This window comes from Leopardus geoffroyi, chromosome A1 (genome assembly GCF_018350155.1).
Source record: "Leopardus geoffroyi isolate Oge1 chromosome A1, O.geoffroyi_Oge1_pat1.0, whole genome shotgun sequence".
Taxonomy (NCBI): Eukaryota; Metazoa; Chordata; class Mammalia; order Carnivora; family Felidae; genus Leopardus; species Leopardus geoffroyi.
Genome location: NC_059326.1, coordinates 179929889 through 179946751, shown reverse-complemented (window position 1 = coordinate 179946751; position 16863 = coordinate 179929889). Strand labels below are relative to the sequence as shown.

General features: G+C 41.7%; 1 protein-coding gene across 1 annotated transcript in view; it reads right to left on the bottom strand.

Moving 5' to 3' along the window:
- Nucleotides 1–16863, bottom strand: part of SLIT3 (slit guidance ligand 3) — a 596997-nt gene that overhangs the window by 341973 nt on the left and 238161 nt on the right. The window lies entirely within an intron of this gene.

Here is a 16863-nt window from a genome sequence, read left to right as displayed (position 1 = left end):
CTATATATGATGCATTCACATCAAACATAGCTGTAGGCGCATACATTCAATTAAATTATGTTTTATACTATGCATGTAATTAGAAGATAGGGTTGCAAAACGGACACCTATACCTAGGAGGAATGGTGCAAACTAGCTAGCAAGTTAGCGCCAAGAACCACTCGATAAAAAGGCACACAAGGAAAGGGAATAATGACTGAGCTATGTCTACCCAGAACTGTGTGCCATGCTTGAATTCTCCCAAGTTCTCGGTGGGTCATCCTCATATTTTACCCAAGGGGCAGTGATGCTCACTGAAGGTAAGTCATTCACCAAGGTCACACATCTATTTAGGGGTGAAAATGGGATTCAAATGTAGCTCGGACTCCACACAGCCCATGTTCCTTCTGCTGCACCACATGAATTTGGTGATGTCATGGGTAGCTATGTCTTAGTCACATCACAGAGAGCACTAAGAGGATGGGTGTGTTCTTACCACCACTTCCAAGAAAAGATGGCTGTAAAAAAATCACCAGTGGGCTGGCCGAGGTAGGTTTCCAGGGAAAGCAAGCCTAGTAATGAGCTTCTAGGAAGTTTGTTCCCTAAGAGAAAGGCATAGAGAAGGGATGGCCCCTTTTCTTGCTGGACTGAAGCATCAGGACATGATGGCTGGGATGTCCTATAGCCATCTAAGACCTAATTAGAGGATGGTGTCAACACACTGAGGAAGGCAGAGCACCAAGAGAGCCACAGAGAAGCAGAGCAGGAGCCCTAACATCCTGCACCTGGGGTATCTCCCACCTAAAGACTTCCGTCATGTGAAATACAGATGTCCCCTGCGAACCAAAAGCTCACTTTTGTAAGCTGAAGTGGAATAAAGCAAAGAGGAAGACACCATTTTTAAAAGTGAAAATCCTCTTTGGATTTTGTTTCTTTAGCAAAAGCAGGTATGAACGTAGGTCTTCCGTAAAAGTGATGTGGCATGAGGCGAACTTCCAGAGAAAAGGGAAACTTGTGCATGTTCCCTTACTAAAACTAATTTGAGTGGGTTCTGCTCTGTTACTTGCACCCAAAGACACCCTGCCTGATACAACCTCCTCACATGATAATATCACTGGGCTTCACTGCCCCTTTTAATTCAAGCCAATATTTGATTCATAATCTCAGACCAAAATGTGAAGGAAACGATCATCTAGTTTATGGTGGCAACACACATTTTTCAAATCACCCTTTGAAATGAAATTTAGATGCCTTGAAGGGACCATAAGAGTTTAACTTGGAAATAAAAAAAAAAAAAGAAAAAAGAAATGAAAGAAAACTCACAGTATGTGACGTAATTCCTACTGACTACATGCAGGGTTTGGTCCAACTTTCGGGACACAGAACCTCATGGCATGTGCAATCACAGCCCGTCAGCTCTGTTTAGGAATTCCCCTGCTCCTCCTTGCGTGTTTACACAACTTTAATACTTTCCTATATTGGCTCAGTAAAAGCATTTTTCTATTGAGATGGCACTGTTCATCTGTATTTATCCCACAGCGAGAAGCCTGAGCTATCTTAACAGTCCATTTTGGTAACTGTAAAGCTGATAAATTGTGTATAAACAGCTCAAATATTTCTCAGAAAATAAAACTGGAAAGAAGAGGATTTTGCTTCAACCACTGAAGACAGTCTTGCATATTTAGAGATTAAGGCTGAGGTGTGGGTTTCTTCTTTCAGCTAAACCCTCATCCCCCCTGCCCTTGACAACTTAATTTCCTGTCCTCTTTGGGAGACAGACGGATGAATATTTAGTGTAGAACATGATTGTGATTAAGCTTCCAAATGTATCTTCATCTGGATTCCAGCTGGTGTGGCATCTCAATTACTCCTCTATCCCCCTACGGAACCGTCTTATTGATGTAGTAAGCTTTGCATGATGGCACTGGATTAAAAATCTCCCAGGACTCTCAAAAACTTCTGACCTCAATCAATTATCCCTTAATAAAGGGGGGAAAAAGAGGTCTTGTGCATACATTATGACCTGAAGAATCCCACCAATAGGCATCCTACCTTTGCTGCTTAGTTACTATCCTCAGAGGATGGAAATCTTTCTTACAGCTGGCTCCTTTCTCCTACTCCCCACCTCTGCAAAGGATGGTGCATTAATGTGAGGCTCCTAAACTGATGGAGATGGTGATTAACAGATGTACTGTCAATACAACATGAAAAAGGGTACAAAACCTTCAGCTGCCCACAGTTTCTTTACTGGACCAATATTCCAATATTTGTCACTCTTCCCATGATTCCTGGTACCATTATGCCCAAACTAAATTACAGAAGTACTGCATCATTCTTAGAATCAATTCTAAATATCTTGGCTATGTACATATTATTTTTCAGTATCATTTCTTTTGAGAAGAAGCCCCAACTAATTTACATGGCACTTCCATTCATTTACTCATTTATTCATTCATTCAACATTTACTGAGCTGGGTGTAGGCTGTGTGCCCAGCACTAGGCATGATCTTCAAACAAGACAGACATAGAATAAGTTCCTTGTTCTTAGGGAACACAGAATATTGGGGGTGACAGACATGCACACGGGTAATAACAACTGAGCGTGAGCAATGCTAGAAGGAACCAAGTACCAGATACTGTGGAGATACATAGGAGTGATGTCTACCTCAGACTCAGGAGGATACACAGGGAAGGCTTTTTTTTTTTTTTTTTTTTTCTTATTCATTACACTTGCAGTGGCCTCAGCACTTAGATCAAGTCTTCTAAACTACAGAACTACTATGGGCCTACCCTCCCTCCCTTCCTACTTTCCTTCCTTCTTAGGCATGCTTCAATTCTTGCACTTACAAGTTGGTGAAATATGACATATTTATAAAATGCTGGGAAAGAAAGGCAGGCAGAAAGATAGTTTCTATTTTTTTCATGCCATGAATATATATTACTTGATGAATGGCTATGGATGATTAAATGCTATACCTAATGTTGCAGACAGTATGACTGCTGTAGGACTTCAGAGAATGGGGGCAATCTGTGTGGAGTAGAGTATTTGGAAGATACTTCGAAAATGAGGAGGCGGAGCTTGCTTTCTAAAACAGGCTAACAATAAAGTAAGTGCTTTCTACATCTATTAGATGAGACCCTCATTTCCAGCAACCAGACTTATGAGGACATAACCTCTTAGGAACCCAAGGGGCTGCTAAAGAGTCTTAAGAATCCTTCTGGGATGAAAAGGAAAAAGTAAGCAATGGATCTCATCTCTTATTCAAATCTTGCAGTTCTAAAGAAGGCACTTTTCTGCAAGAGGGAAGCTTGCCTCTCCCACTTGCCTTTTTGATTCAATGGCTGTGTGTACATTGCTGGTACATGGCATATACAAGAAAAACGAAAGATGGAGGAAGAATATTTGGTAGCAAAGTGAGATAGACCAGTTTACAGGGCCTACTGGAGAATTTTCAAACTCCAGAATCATTCTTCCAGACAGTGACCAAGGACAAAATAGAGCCCCTCAAATACCTTCATATGGAGATGCTTAAAACAAATCACACTATATATTAAAAAAATCCTCAGAAACTAGGAGAGGCCGGAATGGTAGCCCAAAGCACTATGAACTCATGAAAAATTAATTCAGTCCTCAAAGTCAGCACCAGTAAGGACTGTTCCACATAACAAAAGGTTCTCAGTCACAATAATAAAAACACTGCTTTGGAGTTACCGATTAATTTCAAAGGCGCCACTCTCTGTGTTAGAAGTTATCAAAGACAGATGTGCTAAAAGGGTCCTCTCTATCAATCGGGTGCCCATCTGCTCTCCCAGGGTTGTAATTGAGATCCTTATTATGGTTTGAGCACTTTGCTTTCATTTTAACCAAAACATCTTTGTAAGATCTCCCTTAAAAGTCCAATGGAGAATGAGATTAGTGAAACTGGTCTTTTTCTCCCAGGAGCCAGTACCTCCTTCAGTCCATAGACCCTGGGCTCTCACACACAATCTGCTTACATCGAGGGTGGGGTGGGATGTTTGTTTGCCACACCAGCATTTGACAACATGAGAATCATATGGTGCTATTTTTTCAATCAGAGGCAGGAGATTTAATACCAAATCCTGGTATTAAAAAAATAAAATGTATATAAACCTGATAAAACCCAAAGTGACTCATCCATGTACAAAGGAGGACTCACCATGGTGTGCCTTAAAAATCAGTTTCCTAATCTAGTTAATATGTTTCATTGTCCACAAAACAAAAATAAAAAGGTGTTTACTTGTACCATTTCTGGAATACACCTATTATTTAAATGTACTGCTACTAAAGGCTTCCTTCTACTCAGTGTCTTGATACTTATGTGACTGTCTCTGTGCTGACACTTTACATAAGTAATCTCATTTACTTCTCAAAACAGCCCTGTAACCTATATATCGGAATCTCCTTTTATACTAGAGAAAAGTGACTTGCCCAAGGTCCTACAGCCAGAGCAGACCCGGGATTGAAACTAAAGTCTGTTTTGCTTTGCTTTTCACTATCCTGATAGGAATCAGACTGAACCAAAACCCCATTAACATGGGCTGGTTGACACACATGACTACTTAAGTTTACTAGAAAAGTTTGAGTTATAAAATATGCACAGATTACCTATGAGTATACACAATGAGTTGGTGATTTTCCTGGTTGCTAGAGATCCTTCAGGACTTACTTTAATGATAAGAACAATTTATAAGTCATAACCCCAACACATAGAGGTAACAGGAACACACAACTAAATTCCATGAAAATACTCTGTTCCCTGAAGTTGGTTTAGTGTAACTTGATAATATGCATATTAAATTCTCTTTTGAAGACACTTTACACTGGCTACGTTTGAGCTGGTGTTATGTTCAAACACAAAGTCTTGAATAGTAAGCCTTGATATGATTATGCTTAGCTTTTAATTTCTTCCAAACCAAAGCTGTGTATTTCATTAACCCTTTGGTTTAGAAACAAAGAGAAGCATGTGAAAACAATGCGTTCCTTCTTTCCTCCCTCTACGTGCCCAGAGAGGAAAAGGTGGCTGATTTAATGAGGAGTAGCTATCTCTGGTTTATCAAATTCAGGTCTTAAAATTAGCAAACCACAGGAATAAAAGAGAGCTTGGTCTTTGGAAGGCATGTGTACTGGGGGCTCAAGATTGGGATTATGCGGATTCTGGCCAGGTTAACATTAAGAATGATGTAACTATGAGAGATACAACACACTGTAAGTTGTCCATCATCTTTCTTTTTGTTCTAGGAAAAATTCTGGATCTTTGATAGGACAGCTATGGGTAGAGAGAAGTAGAAAAAGCTTAGAATGACCAAATTAGCATGCATAAGAAAAGACACCACTTCATATCCAGTAGGCAGTAGAATGGCTACACTTAAAGAAAAAAAGGACAATAATAAACATTGAAAAAGACGTGGAGACAGTGGAACTCTCATACATTTTTAGTATGAATATGAATGACAAGCCACTGTAGAAGACAGTTTTGAAGTTCCTCAAAAAGTTAAACACAGAATTAACATATACGGCCTAGTAATTCCTGAGTACATACCCATGAGAGTTAAAAACATACACCCACACAAAAACTTACACGTGAATGTTCATTGGCAGCATTATCATATAGCCAAAAGGTAGAAACCATGCAAATGCACATCAGCTGATTGCTGGAAAAACAAAACACAATCTACCCAAATAATGGAATATTACCCAGCCATAAAAAAGGAACGCAGTACTGTTACATGTTTACAGATGAATGAATCTTGGCAACATTACGCTAGGCAAAGGAAGTTAGACATAAAAGGGTACACAGTGAGTGATTCCATTTATATGGAATGTCCAGAAAAGGCAAATCCATAGGGACAAAAAGTAGATTAGTGGTTGCCAGGGCTGCTGCGAGGGAGGGAAAGAGACTGCTAATGTATAGCAGGTTGTTTTTAGGGGTGATGGAAATGCTATGGGATTAGATAGTGGTCACAGTTATACAATAGTGTAAATATACTAAAAATTGAATTATATATTTTAAGATGGTGAATATTATGTTCTTTGAATTATATCTCAAGGGGAAAAACAGGGCAAAGGTTTTCTGGAAAAAGAAGGGCCCCCAACAGTGGTGCTTTACCGTCTTTCAATTCAGTGGGGCTGAAGAACCAGCTCTGTGTTCTGGACTTTCCAGAAAAGGAGACTAGTTACTGCTGCATTTTTGGAACATCACAATGGCACTAAGTATAGGCTTCCTTAGCTCTGTACCATGTTTATCTTCTCTGGAGAGTCAGTCCCTGTCCATTGCAGCATGGGGAGGACCCCTCCACGGTTCAGAGCTGCTCTCGGGCAAGGCAGCCGCAGAGATGCTAGGTCACGCTAAGGTCTCAGGGCAGCACTGGTTTACAGTGTCCTCCTCCATGTGAGGGGTCTGAAGCAGCTGCAGCTGAATGCGATGGTCAGGTTCTCCCTGAGGAAGAGCCCCTGAGGGCAGTGCATCTTATTTCCAAGAATTTCAAGTATTCGGCCACAGTGGGTGTTGGTAACTTTAAGGCAACCGATTTGGGTTTCAGACTATTTCTGACAGCAGCAAAAGATGAGAATGTATTCCTATGTGCCTTATCATGCTAAGTAGACCTAAATTTGAGATGGGGGTCGGGAGCCAGGTAGTCTCCGGAGAAGGGGACTCCTGTAGGCTGGAGCCAGTGGAGCTGTAGAATTGCTGAGGACCTGAAATGTGGAAGCTGGGCACAGCAACACTTGATACTTCCCCACTGCCTGGGCTTTCCCTCACCCCTAGGAAAGGCCTCTTGATTGCCACCTGACAGGCAGCAAAAGAGAACGTCCATTAATATACCTTCTAAGACTTTCTCCAAATACGGTCTATGTAGAATAAAATGGGCTGATAGGAAGTACCTACTTCCTAGAAGAACTGATTTTCCAAGACCTGGGCATACCCCTCCACACCTTCAAGAACATTGCCTAGCACACAGTAGGTACTCAGTGGCCTATATCCACTGAATGAAGGAGTATTTACTGAATAAAGGAGTACTTACTGATTGAAGGAGTGAATGAATGAATGGAGTGAATGAAGTGTATTCATTAAACATTTACTATGTGCTAGGTATTTACTGTTTTAAATTCATTATCATATTGTAAAGGCACAGAGGTATTAAGTGATTTGCCTAAAGTAACACAACTTGTAAATAGTAGATACAGTATTCAGGATCCAGACAATAGCAAGCCAGGTCTTAACTTCCTATAGGAAGCATTTTCTGCTTCACCAGGGTGAGGGGCCCATATTCTGTGATCCCATAGCACCCTGCAATTGCCCCCACCTTAGCATCCATAAACCAGATCGTAAGTTTATGCTCACTTTTCTATCATCTCCCCCACTATACTATGAGCTCCTAGATGCAGGGATTGACTGTGTTTGTTCATGGCTGTATCCCAAGGGACACAAGTACAGTACTTAGTATGTCACTCAATACAGACATACTGAATTAACGAATGAACATAACTTGAGAGGGAGCTGTATAGCCTGAACAGAGAAGGCAGAGTATGGGAAGAGTTTGATGGGCAAAGGAAAGCAGTAGAAAGTAGTACGTGGAGGGAGATCCCTTCCCCCACTAAGGTGTCCTGTTTGTGCGCTTAGCTACAGGTAAAGGTATTGCCTAGAGGGACTGTAACTAGCCAGGGATCTCAAAGCAAATTAGGGGGCACCAGGGTCTGGCAGTGGAACATCTGTACAGCACATTGTGAGCGCCAGATGAAAGGCATGCATAGAAAAGCAAAGATCACAGCACCATTTTTGCAGAAATGAAACATTCCTAAATTAATACAAGAAGGGAGGTGAGGCTCCCAGAATCCGATACACTGCAGAAGATACTGGTTCCCTTTGACACTGCTTTAAAGTAACTAGGTAAGTAAGTAAAAATAAGGCACACCAGAGAGAAATACTCTTTTGTATATTTGAAACTTCTCCAGACCCACAATCTCCCGGGTATACTTTGGGCAGAGCAGGAGTGAGAGGTGGACTGAACATTTAAGAAAGCACGAAGAAAGCCATGAGAGGGCTGGGAATCACCTTCTTCTCCCTCTTTACCAAAAATCCATTCTTGTGAGCACCGGAATCTGTCCAGCAGAAAACAACAGTGCCCCCCAGCCTCTCGGGAAGGGAGGCTCATTCTTATCTTTCCATCTCTCTCCATCACTAAGCCCTGTTCTTGCAAGTATTATGAGCCCCATGTGTGTAAAATTAAAAACAAAAGTGATTTCTTCTTAGAGATAATTCGCCGGCCCCCCTCCTCTTCTCCATCCTTCCTCAACCCTCTGGCCCCCTCTCCAGGCCTAAACCCCTACTTAGCAGCTGGGTGCCTGTCCCTGACTGCCAAAAACACCATTTGCTTTCTATATTCCGGGCTTTGCCACAGGGGGTCTACCCCAGCCACAGTCAAGACACATTCATGCTGACATTATTTTTACTGGCAACTTCACTTCTTTAAGGAGGATTCTAGTTCTATTTGTAGACTGCAAAACAAAAACAAAAGCAAAAACAAAAAAAACCTTCTCTACCTGGATGTCCTGCAGGCATCTCAGACTCAACATGTCCAAAACTGCACTCATGATGACTCTCTGGCCACCACCTCAAGCCACTTCTTCATCCTCATACTGGTTGACAATGCCCCCCAACCACCCTATTGCTTTAGCTGAAACCCTCAGATTCATTTTCCCCTATACCCCTCTCCCCCTTTTCAAATATGTCTCGAAGCCCTATGGGTTTTACAACCGAAATATCCTTTGAATACAACCCCTTACCTCATCTTGGATATCTTCTGTCCTAACACCACTGGCAACCATCTTTATTGGGGTCTCTTGCCTCTAGCATCCTCCAAAGGTCTCCACAGTATGGCTCTGAATTGCCTTTCCATTTAGTCTTATGACCATCATCTTCCATGATAGCTCCTTCAATCCATTCGGTCTGACCACGTTCCCCCGGATTTGTTGTCTCTCTCTGAATATGTTGTGAGTTTTCCTGCTTCTAGGCCTTCCCATACAATGCTGTCTCCTTCTGTGTGGGGATACTTACTATCTGCCCCCGTTCCATGGTTGCTATTTCCCCTGTGCTATAGCAAATGTGGGGTGGTTCCATGAAGGTCCTCAGCCCATTCTGCCACAAGCACACATTGTGTTATCACATGTTGTCACATGTTGTCACATGCTCTAAGTGACCAGTGACTTGAGAGCAGGGCCAAGTTATAGTCAGCTTAGCACAATGTCTAGTAAGTGGTTTTGTAAGGAAGAAAGGAAAGAAGGAAACAAAATGGAACAAAAGTCAAATTCACTGCTCTTAACATCTGCATATTGCCTCCAAAATTCATTTTTGTTTTTTCAATGACCCTTGAATGAAACTCAAGCCAGAAAGGAGAAGCTGAGAGGACTCAAAGCACAGAATTTTTGCAGCAGACAAGGTTTGAATATTCACACTCTGTCCATGGTGGTCTCTCAGACAGCTCCCTTAACCTCTCAAAGCCTCAGTTTCCTTATTCTTAAACAGAACCATCAGCTGGTTTATGGATTGCCTTAACCTTTGACCAACATGACAAGGTACAAAACGTTTCCATAACAGAACCAGGCATTTGGTAAGCATTCAATGAATGACAATTTTTATTATTAGTCTGTATTACTGTCCTTAGTGATCTTTTACTGACTACATCTCTTCAAGCTGTAAAATTCTCTGCCCTGGTGAAGCTGGTAGTCCAGCTGGGGTGACAGATGAGGTGAGACAATGAAAAGGAGAGAGATTTTCTTACCCAAACTTATCAGAATTCAAACATCACCACAGATATGGTTGTTTGAAGCAAGAGTTACTTAGCTTGCCTACAGATTTCCTCCAGTGTTGCTGCCAAGGACTCAAAATTGTTTGTACTTTTGAGTCTTTGAGTATAAAAAACAAAGTCAGATCCAAGTTCTGAGTTCCAGATCCGAATAACAGTAATGCACGTTAAATGCCATAACATTTTTGCTTCAGACGATAATAGCCATTTTCAGTTGTTATAGTGACCGCCTCTACCTCATCTCTGCAGGTGGCATGGGATTCCTCTGGAAGGAATAACAATCTGGAAAGGGAAACCCAGCTCCCTTGCCCCATTGGTTCAGCTGCTGAGAAAAAAATCCTCCACTTAATTAAGATACTGTTCTTAAAATGTGGAGTTCCAGATTAGACTGAGAAAAGAACAGGCCAGAGCTTGGGGCCCTTGGGAGTCAAAGGACATTGTGACCAGCATAGAGCTAGACCTTCAGTGGATGACTGAAAACCCAGCTTCAACAGAGATGACAGTCAGGCAGGTGTCTTATGAAGCCAACTGCCTGTCAGGAGCCAGTGGGGACACTATGGCAGGTGAAGTCATTTTACATGTTTGTCAACATCTTCATCACAGAAGCTTTCTCAAGGTATAGGCAAGTGTTTGGCAAATGTTTGGAAAAAATATATTGGCCCCAATATACAAAAAAGTATGAAATCAAATATAAGAAGCAAAATTATACAAAGTGCTTTAAATGGAAGCATCAGAAGTACTTGCTTCCCTCTAGGACGTCTGGTCTAGGGCTCTGGACTCCTTGCAGGAAGCTAGGAAATTTCGCACTGTCTGAAGATTTATTGTAGTGGTAAAAGGAAGTGACATTAAGACCCAGAAACTGGCATTTGGGGTTGACAAATGATAGCCAACACACTTTAATCTATTAGACACAACCTACATTCGGAAACGGGTGAACAAGAAACAAAATCAAAGTGTTCTGCAGCTCCCAGGGTGGGTTTGTGGTATTGTTTTTATTTGTTGTTGTTGGTTCCATTTTGGTCAAGAAATACTGCCACAATTGTTTCATCTGCACCAGGGAGGTAGAAGCCTGCAAAGTCAGACTTGGACACTGGTTTCCCAGCATAGTCGAGCCATTTATTCTTTCTTGGCTGTCTCCCTTCCTCCCCATTTCTCCTTCGAGTAAATGACATGGCTCCAGAATGACAGAAAAAAAGAAGGGGTGTGTCAGGAGAGTATTTTCTCCAGTCAGCAGAGTGAAATTAACATAGTGGCTGACCTGGGTTTGCTGGACCATGCTGCTTGCTGTCAAGGGTTCTTGTGCCATTCTTCTCGCTGATTGCCCAACCCAACTGAACGAGGGGCACTCAACAGTTAGGGATGCAAGGCTAGGTCTTCTTACGTACAAACCCCCAGTCCACCACCTCTTTCTTCAGAGTCAACACTGAGCATTGTCAGTTATCCTACATTCTTTGTCCAAAACAAAATCTCATCTCGTTTTTCTCTAATCTCACCTTATCTAATCTATCCATCCGCCTGTCCATCTCTCCATCCAATAATCATTCTCTCTACCCAGCTTTCTGAGCACAAAGTTGGCCCACATTTCTTTGAAATTATTGGGTCTGTGCCCAGAGAATTCATTCATTCAACAAATCTCCATTCAGTATCTGTGACATGCCAAGCACTGTGCTAGGCTATTGGAATGCAGTGATCAGCCAGACGAACACTGTGTCTGCTCTAATGAAATTTATAGTCAAATAAAATGCCAATCAATGTGAGGATTTGCCTAACCACTGCCCCCCTTTGAACTGGATACTCTGAGGCCCATAATGGCACCCTTTTTTTTTTTTGCAACCATATAATACTGTTCATATTGAGCTTGCTGACAAATGTTAACACTCAGACTTCCTTTCTGACAAGAAGGAATACACATGGAGGGAAGCGGATGCCACAGGTATCATGGCCAGATCACACCCACCCCTTCTAGGAGCTTCCATGTACCTGGCACATAATAGGCAGAAATACGTGTTGAATGAATTTGTTGGCTTTACTTATTTTATGCTTCATATTTGGGTTCAACATCATTCCAGCCCTCTGCTATCTTTTTTTTTTTTTTTTTTTAATTTTTTTTTTCAACGTTTATTTATTTTTGGGACAGAGAGAGAGACAGAGTATGAACGGGGGAGGGGCAGAGAGAGAGGGAGACACAGAATCGGAAACAGGCTCCAGGCTCTGAGCCATCAGCCCAGAGCCTGACGCGGGGCTCGAACTCACGGACCGCGAGATCGTGACCTGGCTGAAGTCGGACGCTTAACCGACTGCGCCACCCAGGCGCCCCAAGCCCTCTGCTATCTTTATAGAGCCTGATTCGTTATCTAACATAACCTCTCTCTTATTTGCTTTTTGTTTTTAATCTGAGAATATCACTAGAAAACCATCAAGATCTCCATCTAAAAGATGGAAAACAGAGACCTGACTGTACCAGAAAATTCATGTCAACTTATGAACTTGTCAGAAGTAATCAAGAGTAGATTTTGTGGGTCCTTAAGAACTCAAAAGGAAAAGGAAATCAAAATCCAAGGGATCAATTTAGATTCATAAAAAATAGAAAAGAAGGAAAAGGAAAGCCAACAGAATTAACACTAGTTTGATTCAAAAATAAATTGCCATTTTTTGTTTTTTATTTCTAGCCTTTTTTTTTTTTCCTGCACAAGACACTGTGGGACTGTATATAAAAGAGTAAATCAGAGCTGTGGGTGCCGAATCTCAATTCTCTATTTAAGTTTCCTCTTGCCCAGGAGTGACTCCAAGAAGGAAATGAATTCTCAGTGGGGGACCCTGTAGTTGATTAGCTTTTACCTTCCAGAGGAGATGTCAATCATGTTAATTGGAATCAATAGACAGCTGTTCAGGGGCCCAGGATAATTAAGCAAGTCATAAAGGGTAGAATTAGAGTTCCCTTTAAAAATTAAAAGGGATCCCACTGTTTGCTAACATTTTAAGCCACTTTGGCTACCTAAGAGCTATTCTGATTTAAACTCACTGATCAAAGAGAGGCCAACTTTTGTGTGGGGGAAGGAGAGCATATGCTTATCCGGTGGGAAAAGAGGCAAATCCAGGCTTCAGAAGTGAACTTCCACTGCATTCCAAGGGGAATCTAAATTTGTTGGTTTTGAGCTGAAGAGCCAGGTTATTCTACAGAACTGGAGAGACACAGAGAGAGAGACACACAGAGAGAGACAGAAGGAAGGAGGTAGAGACAAAGAGAGGGAGCATGCATACTAGCCTTCTGGGTTCTTGTCCATTTCAAGCTTGCACACTCTGGTGTCCCCTGACAAACCTAAAGAATCCATACTCTGTGACCCAAGTCTCCCTGGAGAGCAGCACAGAGAAAACTTCACAGGAGCAGAAGGAAAGAAGACATATTGACAGCAAGTTACAATAACCGGACATCTCCAGCCCCCTTCAAAAAGATGCTCCTCCTGCCAGAGAACTTCTTCACAGAAATGCATGTGCATTTTTATGCCCCCTTTAAAACTTGAAAGGGAGCTCACATACCACCACCAACCTTCCCCCCCTTATCCCCCCACACACATTTGCTTAAAGACAGAGAGGGCTCCTTCACCCACATGGCAACATGAAAAGAAAATGAAATTCTGTCCCAGGGCTTGTGATTTTTTTTCTTCCTTTTCCTGAGTCAATGAATGCCAGATGTTCTCAACAAAACGTCTTCATATCTTCAGGACAGCCTGCAAGAATACTATTTATTATTGCTCAGAGGTCAAGAGGGCATAATAGATTTATAAGAAGGCTGTGGTCGCTCTTTGTGTATCTTATACTTAGGTGATATATGTGGCAAGAGTCGCAGACAGCTCTTCTTTCTACATAATTTACTTCTTCAGGGCCAATTAGCTGGGTCAGATTAAGAGCAGAGGTGGTTTCCCGGCCTTAGGCAACAGAAAGTTTGTCAAGGACAGCTAAGCCATACAAGACTTTCCAAGTGTCAGAAGAATAAGAGGGAGGGAAAATGTCCAGAAGAATGCAGAGTGTGAAGGCCAGTAAGCCCTTCTGTCAACAATCTGTGTAATGTGGTAGGTCACAGCCTCTTTCGCCTTGACCCGGTAATGTCTCAGTCCCAATAAGCCATCACACTGTTGAGGTCTTCCAAGATTGAACCGGGTTCTAAGTAGAAGGAAGGCAGATTTCATTCCACACCATCCAAGCTTCCTCTCAGACCACTGCTGAAATACTGCATCATCATCTCTGTCTGGTGTCTACAGATTCAATCAGCCTTTTCACGGGGATCACCTACCTACCTCTGCCCCACTCTGTTTCAAAGCATAGACAGCTGTTGCACAGAACCACCACCTCCAGGTATACATGCTAAAAGGCACTGATGTCCATGGGAACGCGGGTTGTGTTTGGTTTGGACATCAAAGAGGCTTGGCAATAGGCGCCGGATGAACCATGTCAGAACAAGATCCTGGATGACTGGGGTCGAAGCAAAAGGTGCTACACCTGTAGAGTCTGCTGTTTCCTGTGCATGTGAATGCTCTTCTCAAGTAAACTCTGGGCTAAAAGTTGGCTTCTCTTCCCTAAAGTTTCCCAACCAAACAAGACACTATTGATTTCGGCTTGGCTCCTGAATTAATGAAGGGTCAATAGATTAGACTGGGAAAACAGGCTTCTGCCTTTTCCTCCAGAAGGAATACTCAGGTTGTGTATGTGGCTCTAGTTTTTAAGAAACCAACTGAATTCAGTAATTTGATTTCCATTTTAGCTTCTGGTCTGAATTTTGAGAAAGGTAACATTCCCTCTTGCTTTACTCATGCAGTTACCTTCTTTTTTATTTTTTCCACTTCTTCCTCTCTAGGGATGTCCTTTAGGCTACTAAGATTACATTGGATAATGGGCTAAATATCTGAAGAAGAAAAACAGGGATCATGTGTTCTAAACCCTGTCTGATACAGTCTATATTATAATGAATGGCTCCACACTCCACCTGATCACGTAAACCAAAAACGTGGGAATCTTTCTAGGTAGCCACCTCTCTTTCTAACTTTCATATTCATTTAGCTTCCAAGACTTAATTGAATCCATTTCTATTCCACTCTGGAATTTTCCCCTTCTTCCATTTACTCCCTGTTTTGGGTTAAATTATGTCCCCTCAAAAGATATACTGAAATCCAAACTCCTGTGCCATGTATCAACTGTTTGTGCTCTTCCACAAAAATCATATGTTGAAACCTAATGCCCAATGTGATGGTATCAGGAAGTGAGGCCTTTGGGAGGCGCTTAGGCCATGAGGGTGGAACCCACATGAATGGGATTAGCGCTCTTATAAAAGAGGCCCCTCAGAACTCCCTTGCCCTTTTTCCACCATGGAGGATACAATGAAAAGTCAGCAGTCTGAAATCTGGAGGAGGGTTCTCACCAGACACTGAATATGCCAGTGCTTTGATCTTGGATTTCTGAGCATTTGGAACTGTTAGAAATAAATTTCTGTTGTTTTTTTGTTTTTGTTTTTAGATTTATTCTCTTAAACATATTTTATTTAGGATAATTTGATGAGTTTATATTTTCTTTTTTTAATTTATTTTTAGTTTTTATTTTTTATTTTTTATATGAGGACTTTAAGAGACAAAACAGATGAATGTAAGTAAGGGAAGGGAAACAAAAATTTCTGTTGTTTATAAGCCTCCCAGTTTGTGGGATTTTGGTAAAGCAGCCTGAAAGGATTAAGACACCCCAGTTCTATAGAATGTGTTCTTGCTTTGAAATGGGGTCTTTGAGAGAGAATAGAGATGAGGTTATTAGTGTGGACCTCAGTCCAACATGATTGGTGTTCTTGTGTAAGAGGAGGGAAATGCCATACAGAGATAAGGACACACAAAGGAAGATAGCCATGTAAGGACAGAGACACAGATTGGGGTGATGCTGCCATAAGCCAAAGCACACCTAGGGCCATCAGAAGTTGGGAGAGCTAGGGAAGGACCCTCTCCTAGAGACTTCAGAAGGAACATGACCCACCAACACCTTGACTTTGGACCTTTGTCCTCCAAAAATGTGAGAGAATATATTTCTGTTTTAAGCTTCCCAGTTTGTGGTCATTTGTTACAGCAGCCTTAGGAAACTGTTACACTCCCTGAATCCAGGCCCACAGGGTCTCTCAAGATTTAATATTTTCTTCCTCTGAAAGACACATCCTCTCCGCTGGGGCTAAAGTGATTTTCTTAAAAGTTTCTAGTTTCAAGATCAAGTCCAAACTCTTTAATGTTATAAAGGACCTTCTTAATCTGGCCCCTATCTGCCTCCCTAGTTCCTGCTTCTCCTTCATGAGCATCATTTACTTTAGCCATATGGAGGGACATCTTATATTTGCTTATTCTCTGTTTAGAATGCTTCCACCCCTTGTTTGCCTAACTCCCACACATCCTCCAAGGTATAACTCAAGGTTTATCTCCTTCTGAAATCTCTTCTTTGAAAGCTCTCATCTAGGAGTCCATTTTCTGAGAACATGATGCACATCTTTGTTATATATGTCATCATACTGAACAAATATCATGGAGTTTTCCAGATCTTGATTTCTTTGAGGTCACAGACTACTCCTTGGCCCCAGTGGCTGGCATACAGATTGGAAAATAGTAGGGAATTGGTGAATGTTTGTTGAGCAAATGAATTTCAAAAAATGAATGACTGGAGTTCTGGTAAACTTCAATATGGTAGTTTCTCAATTGGTAAAGGTAGGAGGAGAAAGGAATCAGTCCAGTCAATCAAGATTCCCAAGGATGCCAACCATAAGCCAAATAGCACTCCAGGTACTGGACAGAAAAACTCTGCTTTCTGGAACCTTCCACTGTAGGCAGATGAATAACTGACTCCAATACATTTTCAGATAAAAATATGTGCTAAAAGAAATAAAACAGCATAACTTGTTTTGCCTTGAAGGGGAAATAATACTGGAAATCAGACTCGAATAACGTGCCAAATCAAAAGCTGGTCATTTGAACAGAGGTTGACCAAAGACCCAAAGGACATCCTGGCTTGTTCAAGTCAGAACCAGAAGACCAGAAGAAGCTT